The sequence below is a fragment of the Emydura macquarii genome, unplaced genomic scaffold (assembly GCF_026122565.2).
Source record: "Emydura macquarii macquarii isolate MOO-44397 ecotype Brisbane River unplaced genomic scaffold, CSIRO-AGI_Emac_v2 contig_1483, whole genome shotgun sequence".
Lineage (NCBI taxonomy): Eukaryota > Metazoa > Chordata > Testudines > Chelidae > Emydura > Emydura macquarii.
In genome coordinates, this window is record NW_027131620.1 from 18251541 (window position 1) to 18262887 (window position 11347).

Here is an 11347-nt window from a genome sequence, read left to right on the forward strand (position 1 = left end):
GGTCTGGGGATTTGCTTAGGAGGCAGATTATCCCAAGCTACTTTCCAATTTAAGGTGTTGTTTACAAGATTATGCATTAAGTGAAGTCTTGCTGGAAGCCTCTATTCTATGATGATCTTGGCTACGCTGTCTAATGTTGGCCACTTGACTAATCTGCTTGATTTAGGATCTGCCTGGTTGATTTTAAGGGTATTACACTGAAGGACTTTACTATGAATTGAAGCCATCTTGTGTTTTTGAGCTGATCAGAGATGAGCCCTGCCGACTGTTGATATTTCTCCCCCCCCTCACTCTCCCTGATATTGTAGACATCCATCCACTTAATCTTTTCCCTGCAGGTGATTACAGTGACCCCATTGCAGGCTTCTGCACAGAGGAATTCTTACCGTCCTGCGCTTTATCCCACTTGACACGCTGTCGCTTTGGTGCTGTTCCATTAAGATGCTTCCATGCTCTCTTCTCATCTCTCCAAACTCAAAGAAAGCGACTGCTTGGAAAAACAAAGATTGTTTTTTCCTCTCTTGGCCCTGGATGCTGAGTGGCGTTTCACAGCTCAGCAAATCTACCAGTAGCTAAATAAATGTATACTTCAGGGTTTCAGACTTAAAGCAGATTTAGAATAAGTAGTTAGTTTGTGGCAGCGTAACTGTGAATATGACTCTCCTTACAAACCTTAGTAACACCCTGATTTATTTATATTGTTACCATTGCTCACACTCTCTCATTGTTCGTTTAGTGCAGGGTAAAGGTGATAGATTGATAGCCATGGAGATTGATCGGCTTTCTGTATTCACAGTATGGGCGGCAGCAGCAGCAAGCTTTCCATATGCTGTCATGCTAGTTAATCCCAAACCACTACTGCTTTATCCTTGGGCTCTTTCTAAGAGTGACCTCCATCACTGGGACAAGTGTCAATTGTGGTGATGGGTTTCGTGCTATAGTGGACAAACGTACACTAGGAAATGGACTTAGACCACCAGCTCCCTGCCCAGAGGTGCATCTGTTGATTCTGGCTTACCTGGGTTGGATTTGAACCGGTGACCTGGAAAAGAAAGGCTCTGTAAGTCCATTAGCATGCTCCTGAGCCATCCAGTCTTCTGCATGCCTTTATTTTGTGGGTTGCATGCTGACACTACTCACACACTTTTCCAGTATGCTCTCCTGTGCAGAATCCTGCTGGAGTTTAGTTTATCGTGCTGTTAGCTGTCAGTTAAGCTAAACACAATGAGTCATCTATACTGCACCATGCACACTCTTGACAACACTGAGTGATTTAGAATGACTAAATGAAGGGTAGTCACTACATTCTGGGGGAAAAAAAGAAAGGGGGGGGGGGGGTAGTCTTATGACCTTCACTGAGCTGAAGGGATAATCTAAAATGAAGAGACATGAGCGAATACCTCAGTTACATCAGATGATGAGAAGAAAGGTGGCCAGATTGGGCTCTTGCTTACAGTAGTATACCTAAATAATTCTTTTCTCAACCCTTAATTGAAGGGGAGGGACTGCTGGACTCCTAACAGAGTTTTTCTCCCAAGGATTTTTGTTAAATAGGTTATAACAAGAACAAAACAAATCAAAAGTTTAAAAGTTAATAAAAATCCTTTCCTCTCGCCCCTGAGGTTCACTTCCTTGCTATGGGTGATGTTGTCATAGGCCTACTAGTTCTCCAATCAGTCTAGTCTAACTTAAAAAACAATCAGCTCGAAAGCTTGTCCCTTCCACCAACAGAAATTGGTCCAGTAAAAGATATTACCACACCTACCTTGTGTCTCTCAGATCCTGGGACCAACATAGCTACAACAACACTACAAACAATCAGGGAAATAGACATGCCAGGTAGTAAAACCCAGCATTCAGGCCTTCTTTATGCATCATATAAAAAGCAAAAATTGGCATAAACCCATTCTCTACATCTATCCTCCCTTCGTGAGTGAACTTTCAGGACATCTGATTTGGGTAGATACAACTATTTGCAACCTAGTCAGTTTTCTCTCTAGAGGGACACAGATTCCAGGCACTTTATGGAACCCAGACAGTTTCTTGATTCTGTTTTACAATGATTCATCCGGCTTTCTGAAAGATGAACTACTAGATAGACTTTGTAAATTACATTGGAGCCAAAATGTAAGTTACTGCATACTCACTCCACAAAAGATTCAAAGTGAGTAGAACCTGGGACTGATGCAGAGTTTCACCTGCCCAGCAGAGAGCTGCTGGAAAACTTTTTGTTCACATTTGAGTGGCCTCTGCACATCCCCACTCTTGGGACAGTGCAGCTTGTCAGGCACTTGGTCCCGCAAATGGGAATGTACAAAGGCACCACTCAGAGAACTCCAGTTGTAGGTAAGTAATCTTGTTTCTTTGTCAAGTGGCTTCTTTGTCCTATTTGTCAGATCAAGGCACCTGCCAAGTTGCAGGATTGGTGCATCTCAGGAGTGGGGATGATAAGAGGTTATCTTTAACCCTCCCCCCACCCCAAACAAAAAAAAACCCCCACCTTTGGTTATAAGTGAGTATACTTCATTTTTTCATACAGGAGTAGAGAATGGGATGTAAAGAAGTAGTAAACTAGTTTCAGGATATACTTTAAGATATATCAATATAGAGCGCTTACTCTTTTTTTTTTCTTTAAGGTAACTTTACAGATTTACCATTGCACTCAGGTAAACTTTCATAATGGTAGTAATTTCCTTTATTACTTTTTCCTACATTTTTGGTTTTACCAAGCCCTACTAAGATTTGATTTAGAGCTTTGAATGTGTGTCACTAGTGGAAGGGGAAATTGTAATATTAACACCATCTAATACCTTTAAAATATTCAGGGATATAGCAAAATTGGATAATATGGTGTTATTTGTATTTTAATTCTTTCAAATTGCAACTCTAAGTTCCCCAAACTGGTCTGTGAAAGGTTTTAAAATAATATACTCTATTGTATAAAGCTTTGAATACAAAGTGGAGGTTAGCAGATTGTTGGCAGTTCATGGGTGTGCACACTAATCAGTGACTGGGAAGCTATTCTTCCAGCATGCCTAGAATTCTTAAAATGAAATTCTCCATATTAAGGCATTCTCCTGATCCACAAGTTAATTAGTGCATCAATAGTTTGAAATAAGGTTTGCAGGGAGACCTCTATCTGAAAACCAAAACCCTCTTAAATGGGCCGTCACAGCTCTTTAGTGTCTCTCTTGTTCACCCGATACATCCATCAAACAGCTATCAGTGACTTGGTGAGCTCCTGTCCATACAGCAAGAAACACCACCAGCTGAGTCTCAGCAGAGAGGTCAAATATTGAACTAGCCCTAGAGAACTACCCCTACATGAACGTGGCAAACCAGCCCGTAAAACGTCTACTTTAGCTAGCTCACCATTACTGGTTTTCATAGGAACACCCTGATGAGGGCTGTACGTAAGTAGCTGAATCCCTTGGCAGAGGTTTGTTTGGAAATTACTTGAAACTGGCCAAGTATTTATTTTGAAGGACTGTGAAGCCATGGAGGTTAGAAAAATCAGTTATTAGCCATGTCGACCCATAGGAGCTGGGCACTAGAGAAAACTAGGGAGAACTTCAAGAGCAGGATCCTGCTTTCCTGGGCTTTCAGCAGTTTCTGTGCTTAGTCCTCCTAATTTCCTGCTAAGTCATTTTTAGATGAGGTGAAATCCCAGAAGTTAGACATGGAAGAGGCCAATTGAATCATCTGGGGGGATGATAAAGAAGTTATGATTTGCTTTGTTTCTCAGTACTTTAAACTAACTGAAATGTCTTGATATTAAGAAAAATCTTTTAGCTTCGAGCAGCAAATAACTGCTTTTAGCTCACAGCTGACCACTAGAAGAGAGAGCTACCTTAATAAAACATAACTGAGTCACCTGTGTAAGGATAATGCATTCAAAGTGCCATTCTAAACTGCCAGAGAAATAGAGGAGCTCTGTCAAGCAAGGTTCACAGTGTGAATAATTCTCCAGCTGTGTTCCATCCACTGTGTACTGTCCAGATTACAGTGGATCAACAAATCTTTTTTAAATGAAAATAAGTTTTCAAAACAAAAGGGAAGCAGAAATTGAATCCTTTTGGCTCCAATGCTGCTGAATCCAAGGTTTCACTCATTGGAATTTCAAATGATGATTTAGATCCATCTGCTCCTTAATATCAATCTTCAAATAAATATAGGCTTATTGTTAGAGGAGAAAACACAGACAGTCCAGTTTCTCTTGAATGCTGTCCTAATTAAAAGATCCACTGTCAACTGATTAGGGTGTAGTCAGAGTAATTAGTCACTGGCCTTCAGCAATGCCATCATATTTTCTTGTGAGATCTGTTGGGGCCACAAGCATAGAAAGTAGGGTCTAGCCACGTTAGTACCCTCCATGAATGGGAGATCTCAAAAGGTACACATGGGCGCTGCAGGAAGTGGTGTGGGTGATTCAGTAGGTGGTGCTCTTCAGAGAGTCAGTGTTGAACCAATGCAACAACCAGGTGTTAGACACAAGATTTTCAAAAAAAATTCAGCACTCACACTTTGGGCCAGATTCTCCAAGGAGCTCAACTCCCATTTAGGCACCGGAATAAATGGCCAGACTTTGAAAATCGCTTAGCCTTTTGCGTGCCGAGCTCTTTAGATCATGTGGCCTTAGGTGTTGCAGTGGGAACTGCTGGATGCCCAGCCCTTTTGGAAATCTGGCCCTTATTCAGGTGCTTCTGTGGAAGATGAGTGCATTTGAAAATCTAGTTCCAGTTGAGCACTTGAAAATCTGGTCCTATCCTACTGAAGTTTTCATTCATCTGAGTCTCAAGTCCACGATCTTGACCATTTAAGATAATAAACAAAACTCCTATGGCACTCCTTTAAGAGTAGACATGTTAAAATACATGATATTGGGACAAACTCCAGTTCTAGAATTACACTATGTCCCTAATTTCCCTCATCGGTTTCAGCTAGATGCAGTATTCTTCACTTCCTGCCCTTACCTGTTACGTAGCACTGTTGCACATTATTAAACACCTGCCACTTTCTACCCCAAAGGTGGCAGCATTTCAATGGTGAGTGATTCCTCTCTAATCCTTGCCACTCAGGGCTGTTGTGAGGCCTGTAAATGCTTAAAGCAATAAGACCTTGACTGCTGGCAGCTGATGCAGATCCCATTGATAATAAAGAGCAGTCCAGGGATGATCATTTTATCCTGTTTTTATACAGCACCTGGCACAATGGGGTTCTGGTCAACTACTAGGGCTCCTACAAATAATAATGAACACTGACACTGATGATGTTGAAAGAAAATTGCACCCGATTTGCTCCAACAGAGATCTCATTTGTGATACTAGCTATGTAGGAGCCCAGTGGAGGAGAGAGCAAATCAGTTTCCAGCTTTCCTTAATAATGGCTTAAAAATCAGAAGAAAATGTTTGTGGTTTAGGCACTAGAGATTTCTTTTATTATAAAGCAGGTAGGAAATTGGCTTTGTTACCTCCTTTGATCCACACGTTGCCAGTGTCCCATTGCTTTTCCACCACTGGGTCACTTATAATTCATAGTTGAAAAAAAGACATTTTATATTGGGTGAAATTTACCCTCCTGGCCCATATAAGACCCCAATGAATCTCTGTGTCTGACCTGTACATTTGCAGTTAGTTGGATGGCTGAACTTCTGCATACATTGCAGGACAATCTGCAAGTCCACAAACCTGCCTTACAAGTTGTGGGTCTTGCGATAGTTTCAGCACAACACAACCTCCACAGGCTTCCCATGATAAAAACCATTTCCTTGGGCTTTGTGCTGTTTGAATAGTAACTAGTGAGAATTTTTTGACTTGTGAAGGGTCATTTGGCTGACTGAGAGAAATGAAAGCAGTAGTGCTTTAAAATAGCTTCAGGAAAAAGCATAGAGCTGCCTTTTCTTTTCACCAGTAGAACTTAAAAGTTGGTCTGCCTCTATCTTATTCACACACAGAGGGATGACTGCGAAGGCATGACGGTTAATTTGTCTTAACCTCTCCTAACAAACCTAGTCGTCCAAAAAAGAAATAGTGTATTGTTAGGCCTACTGTGTATGTCTGTTTAAAAGCCTGTTCTGCATTGATTACTAGTTAGACGTATTATTTCAGGTCAGAATTTCATGCATTTTCTCCCCACCCATTTCCTTTCCTGGCTATGACACACAGGAAATACAGTACACCCATTGCTTGACTAGCCTCTTCTGACCTTTTGTAACTTGGCTACTAACTGATTTTGGGTCTTTTGCAACACACTGTCAGAAGGGAAAAATCCTTTGTTAAAACAGCCAACTCCTGCCTCAACATGGAACAGTTTGTTCTACTAAAAGAATGAGCCAGTTCAGTGAACAGAGAAAACATTGCCATAAACTAGCATATTCAAAAAAAAAAAAAAAAAGCTGCAAAAGAGATCAACCATAGCTACAGAAGAGTGTTCTTTAAGCAGGGCTCTAGGGAAGAAAAATCCATACTCTTCTGACCTGCCAGTCCTGTTTTGTTACCTTTGAGTTTAAAAGTTTGCAGTTGGCTTTTCAGTTACGATATCAGTACATTAGGAAATGTTAGTGGATCCTAAGCCAGTGCTGTCTAACTTGGCACGCTGCAAACATGCAAGGTGAATAAAGTAATGCAGAAACACTTTTGGGAAGGGGATATAGTACTGTGTTAGGGAACAATCTGCACTGCAGAAAGTAAACTCGGCACAGTAGCAGTGTAGCATGCGTAAAATACTAAATGTAACAGTCTGATATTTCCCCCTTTAAAAATTTGGAGCATATAATTCTTGGACTGTTCCGCACTATGACTTTCTTGGAATTACCTCTCTATGTCTTATGCGGCCTCTTGGCAGCTTGTAATCAACATGCGTCTGTAGCAGAGTTGGCGACTTAGGTGAGTCCTAACATGGTTTCATTGGTGTGTTTCTTGAAGCCATTCATTCCACTGCTGGTGTATAAGGTGGTCTCGGTATTGTTTGACATTAATATTACAGTCGTGCCTAGAGACATTGGCCAGATTGAGTCCCCATTGTCCTGAGCACAGTACAATCAGAAAGCAAATTGATGCCTTTGCTCAGTGGTTGTATAGCACTTACATGTGTGAATGGTCAACCAGCCTTCTGCAGCATCTGCTGCCCGCCCTCCCTTCCTCTGCCTATTAAAAGATCTAAATGATGTTACCAGAAATCCAAACAATGACCAAGATAAATCCGATCCTGACGTCCTTCAAGAGCTGGAAGAAATCCTCTCTGAGCTCTTTGCCATCGTATGAGGAATCAGTGTCAGATGCCCACTTCTTGGCTTGGTTCCAGTGTTGTGTATGGTGTTCAGCAGTCAGTGAGTGAAAATGTGTAGGGGAAGATTCGGCTTTCTTTCCCAGATAGGACTGTGGAGTAATATTAAACTACCAGGATATTGTAGAGAGAGCTGACTCTGCTAAAGCAGCAGTTTCACTTCTTACCAAATTATTTGTGAGCCATTAAGCTCGGATACCTGATTATGAGCTCTAAGCAACCTGTGCTAGAAACTGATGTACATTATGCAAGCCATGAACACAGTATTATATAGTATTATCCTAGATTAAAATACAACTCTATGGTATACAAGCAAAAGTAAGCAACATCCAGTAAAGTTCAAGTGATGGAAATCAGAACCTTGGTGGATTTATAAACCTCTGCATCTTGCAGCATTCAAATGCTGTTTTGCATAGCACCAGCACACTTAATGGCGTTCACAGCCATAGTGCTGCCACAGATGAAGGCCTGGAAATAGATGAACTGACTTATTTCTTTAACCTGTATGAGAAACACCATCTGGTGTCTCACACTGATGGCAGCGGTTCTCAGACAGTCGTCCTTCACCAATTAGTTGTCTCTAGAAGCCTTCCTGGTGTTCCATAGGTTTTGCAAACTGAACAGTGTTGGAGTTGTTCAGGGAGATGAGTCCATGAGATAATGTTTCTCACGTGGAGTGGTTTGTAGAATGAAAAGGTTGGGGAAATCAATGGTATTCCAGCCAAGCTTTGTCGTCTTTACCATCTGGCATTGGCTTACAGAAGGCTAAGCAAACATCTTGAGGTCTGGATATTTAAGGATTCCAGTACAGGGATTATTGAGAACAGTCTCCATTTCCATCACATTAAGAGTCAGCCTTGTTCTTGACAAACAGGTCTAGCTGTGTTCATCAGCTTCTGGGGCACCGATGAATGTGCCGAAATATACTTGTTGGAGTGCTGACGCCACTTAGCAGACTAGGTTGCTGCCTTGTCAGACTTCCTCATGCCTTCAAAGATAGCACAATTAAGAGCTAACCAGTAATGAAGCTCACGTGCAACAGACCTTCAGTGGTATGAAATGGGTATGTAGCATTTAGCATATTTGGTACTTGGTCATACAAATGAGGAAAAAATAAAAGGAGTAAAGGGATTAACGTTCAAACAGAAGCATGCAGACTTCTGGAGGATGCTTGTTTTTTTTTTTTTGTTAATACTGACATTCTATTGAAATATGGCAGGTAGGCTTGCTCAAACAGCGGCATGTTGCCAGTAGTCTAAAGGTTATATTATCCCAGTGATCTATTGTTATACTGTGATTATGTTCTGTTACAGCTACCTCTTTCTAGCCCATAATCTATCTTGGTTGCATGCTCCTCTGAAAAACAGATGATAATTATCATGACTCCCGCAGTGTTAACGTAGAGTATAACTTCCTTCACAAATAACAATGACATTGGCAAGTTGACAACTTTTTTGGAGGGACCTGGTCACACACACAGACTGCGGTTCATAAGCTGATGACGGCTTAATAAAAGCAGCTTGAAATGGGTAAACAAAAATGATTGCAAGGTAATGGAGAGAATTCCTCTTAAACATGTGCTTTAAGTGACCAAATAGAGTTGCGCTTAGAAGTACCAAAATGTAAATGAATGGCTTTGTCAAACCTGTCTAGATGAGACTAGCTCTATTCTACTCTTTTCTGCCAACTAACAGAGAATGAATAGGATGATTCAGTCAACCAGTTTCCGCTGCCTCTAAACTATACATGCATTTGCAGAGCCAGGCTTAATCTATAAAGCACCCTGAACATTGGGCATAAAGAAAAATTGTTTGTTTGTTCCTTAGCACAAATGTTGACTGTGTGATGTTTCTTAAAGCTTGAAACTGCTGAGATCCTAGTGTGTGTGTATAATGCACGATAAGAAGATAGAAACAGGCTGTTATTGCCCTGATGGTTTGTCTTGGATGGATGATTTGTTTTGCAGGTACCCTGATTTTAAGTGGATGTGATGTTAGCACAATGGAGGAGGCGGGCTTTGTCAGAGGAAACGTTACTGATCAGACAGTCATGTAATTTGCTGTCCCTCAGAGGGTTAAACAGATCTTCATTAAATGTTCTCTGATCTTTTTATGTTACAGGATTCTGTTCTCAGGGTATAGATTCTGGATGGCAGAGCAATGTCAACCATGACCTGGTTCCTCCCACTTTCCCTGCCCACATGTTTACTTCCCCCTTAATAGAGGATGCCAAACAGATACCTGGCCCTAGATAAAGAGAATCCAAAATTCCCCTACAGGGCTTGACAAAGAATGTCCGTAGCCTGTGCTAAGTTGGAACGTAACCCAGTGCATGGGGTCTTGCCCATCAGTTTCTGCAGAACTTTCAGCTCTAAAGTAACTATGTCTAAGGCTTTTGGTTGTGAAGATAGCCTTCTGAATGCGATCCATACAATGTCGTCTTCCCCTGTGCATTGCCGAAAGCCCAGATCTTGGCTCTGTCTCTGGGCCTTCGGAGGGAAGGAAGAATTCTGTCACTCACTATCCAGGCTTCACAGCCCACTGTGCAGGAACAGCTCATTTCCACTCCAGTCTCAGGGTTTGCACCCAGGCTACATGGGAAGAACGTCTCATGGCTCTAACCTGAAAATCCTTGCTGTGCAGGAAGCTGGGCTCAGAGAAATTCAAGAGGGGAACATATTCACTTCACAAGCTCACCACATCTTGCCTCTCCGTCTGTGCTACAGAACCGTGCCAGTTCAGCTAAAAGAGAGCCCCCACCCCTGACCACAGACAGAAGGAAGTCAGGACTCACCCTTGAGGTGTGACATGCCTCTACTCACCTCACTGGGTGTTAACTCTGTTTCTATTTAAGGCCTGCTCTACACAGAATTTAAAAACTGATTTTAGTTAAACGGGGGCATTTTGTTGTATTTAGTCCAGGCCTTAACTTTATCCGTCCATCACTTATCTGTCTGGAAATTCAGTAGTCTTCACCAACCCACCCCCCACTCAGCGGAAGGGTGCGTGCATTGGCAGCGAGGAGGATAATTAATTGGACTAGTGACCTCCTACGTGATTTGTCATGCGCTGGTTGCAAATGCAAAACAAATGTTAATGACTAACCGTAGAGAGCAGATCCTGGAAACTGCACTGCTGTTAGGCGTGTGGGATTCAGCTCCATGGCACATGTGCACTTGATCTCTCTCACACACATCTGTTTTCCTTCCCTATGGAGTGCTTCAGTAAATGAGGTCAGACTATATTAGATGGACATCAAACACACTAGAGCAATTATGCCAGGTTATCTGCGCACCTCTGGAGCGTGCTGTGAGACCAAGGGTCTGGATACATGCAGGGGTTGGAATATTTGTTGGCTGATCCCAGCAGTCCTTTATTCATGTTATTTTATATCGCTAATTACTGATGGATTTCTGGGTACATATTTGGGAGATGCACCTGTGGATTTTTCCAAAGTAAAATATGGCTCTATGAATATAATATTATAGCTTGTTGAAGGAACACAGTAAAACACTTCTGAAATGTAAACATCTTCCTGATATAAAACATATTCTTCCTCCTTTAAAAAATATCCATAATATTGTGCAAACCAGGGACTTGCAAATTTTCAGTTTAAAAACTATTATTAAAGTTCCAGTGATGTGTTTGGTTTTGTAAAAGAAAGAACTACCAAGCCTGTCTCTGGCCTGGAAAGAGTAGCTAACAGGCACATAAAGCATCAGGAAAACTATTCTCTCTCTCTTTTTGATAGAACATTTGTTCTCAGATTGAGGTATGTCAAATTTCAGAGCAAGTCTCTGTGTCCAAATTACACTAATCTAAAAAGAAGATACTTGTATGTATTATTTTTTTTTAAGTAAACATTGTCACCACCTTACCTCCACAACTCCCAACATTTCCAGTGGCCAAAGTGGGACGTAATCCCGCTCAGGTTTGACTCATCTGCCTCTCTGTAGACAAAGAAAGGGGGGTGGCCACGCCAAACCTGAGTGGCAATGTACCCACATGTGCCAGGTCACAACAACACTGAATTTGGGGGCTCCTTCAGATGGGAGCCCCAGGGA

General features: G+C 41.7%; 1 protein-coding gene and 1 long non-coding RNA gene across 5 annotated transcripts in view; one reads left to right on the forward strand and one right to left on the reverse strand.

The window, feature by feature from the left end:
- The window catches only part of ZHX3 (zinc fingers and homeoboxes 3), a 55664-nt gene that overhangs the window by 31574 nt on the left and 12743 nt on the right, over nt 1-11347 (forward strand). The gene's annotated exons all lie outside the window — the stretch shown is intronic.
- On the reverse strand, nt 416-10743 carry LOC137157161 (uncharacterized). Its single transcript, XR_010921011.1, has 3 exons — nt 10389-10743; nt 1019-1173; nt 416-490 (listed from the first exon to the last, which is right to left on the reverse strand). It is a non-coding gene; the product is annotated as an uncharacterized lncRNA (long non-coding RNA).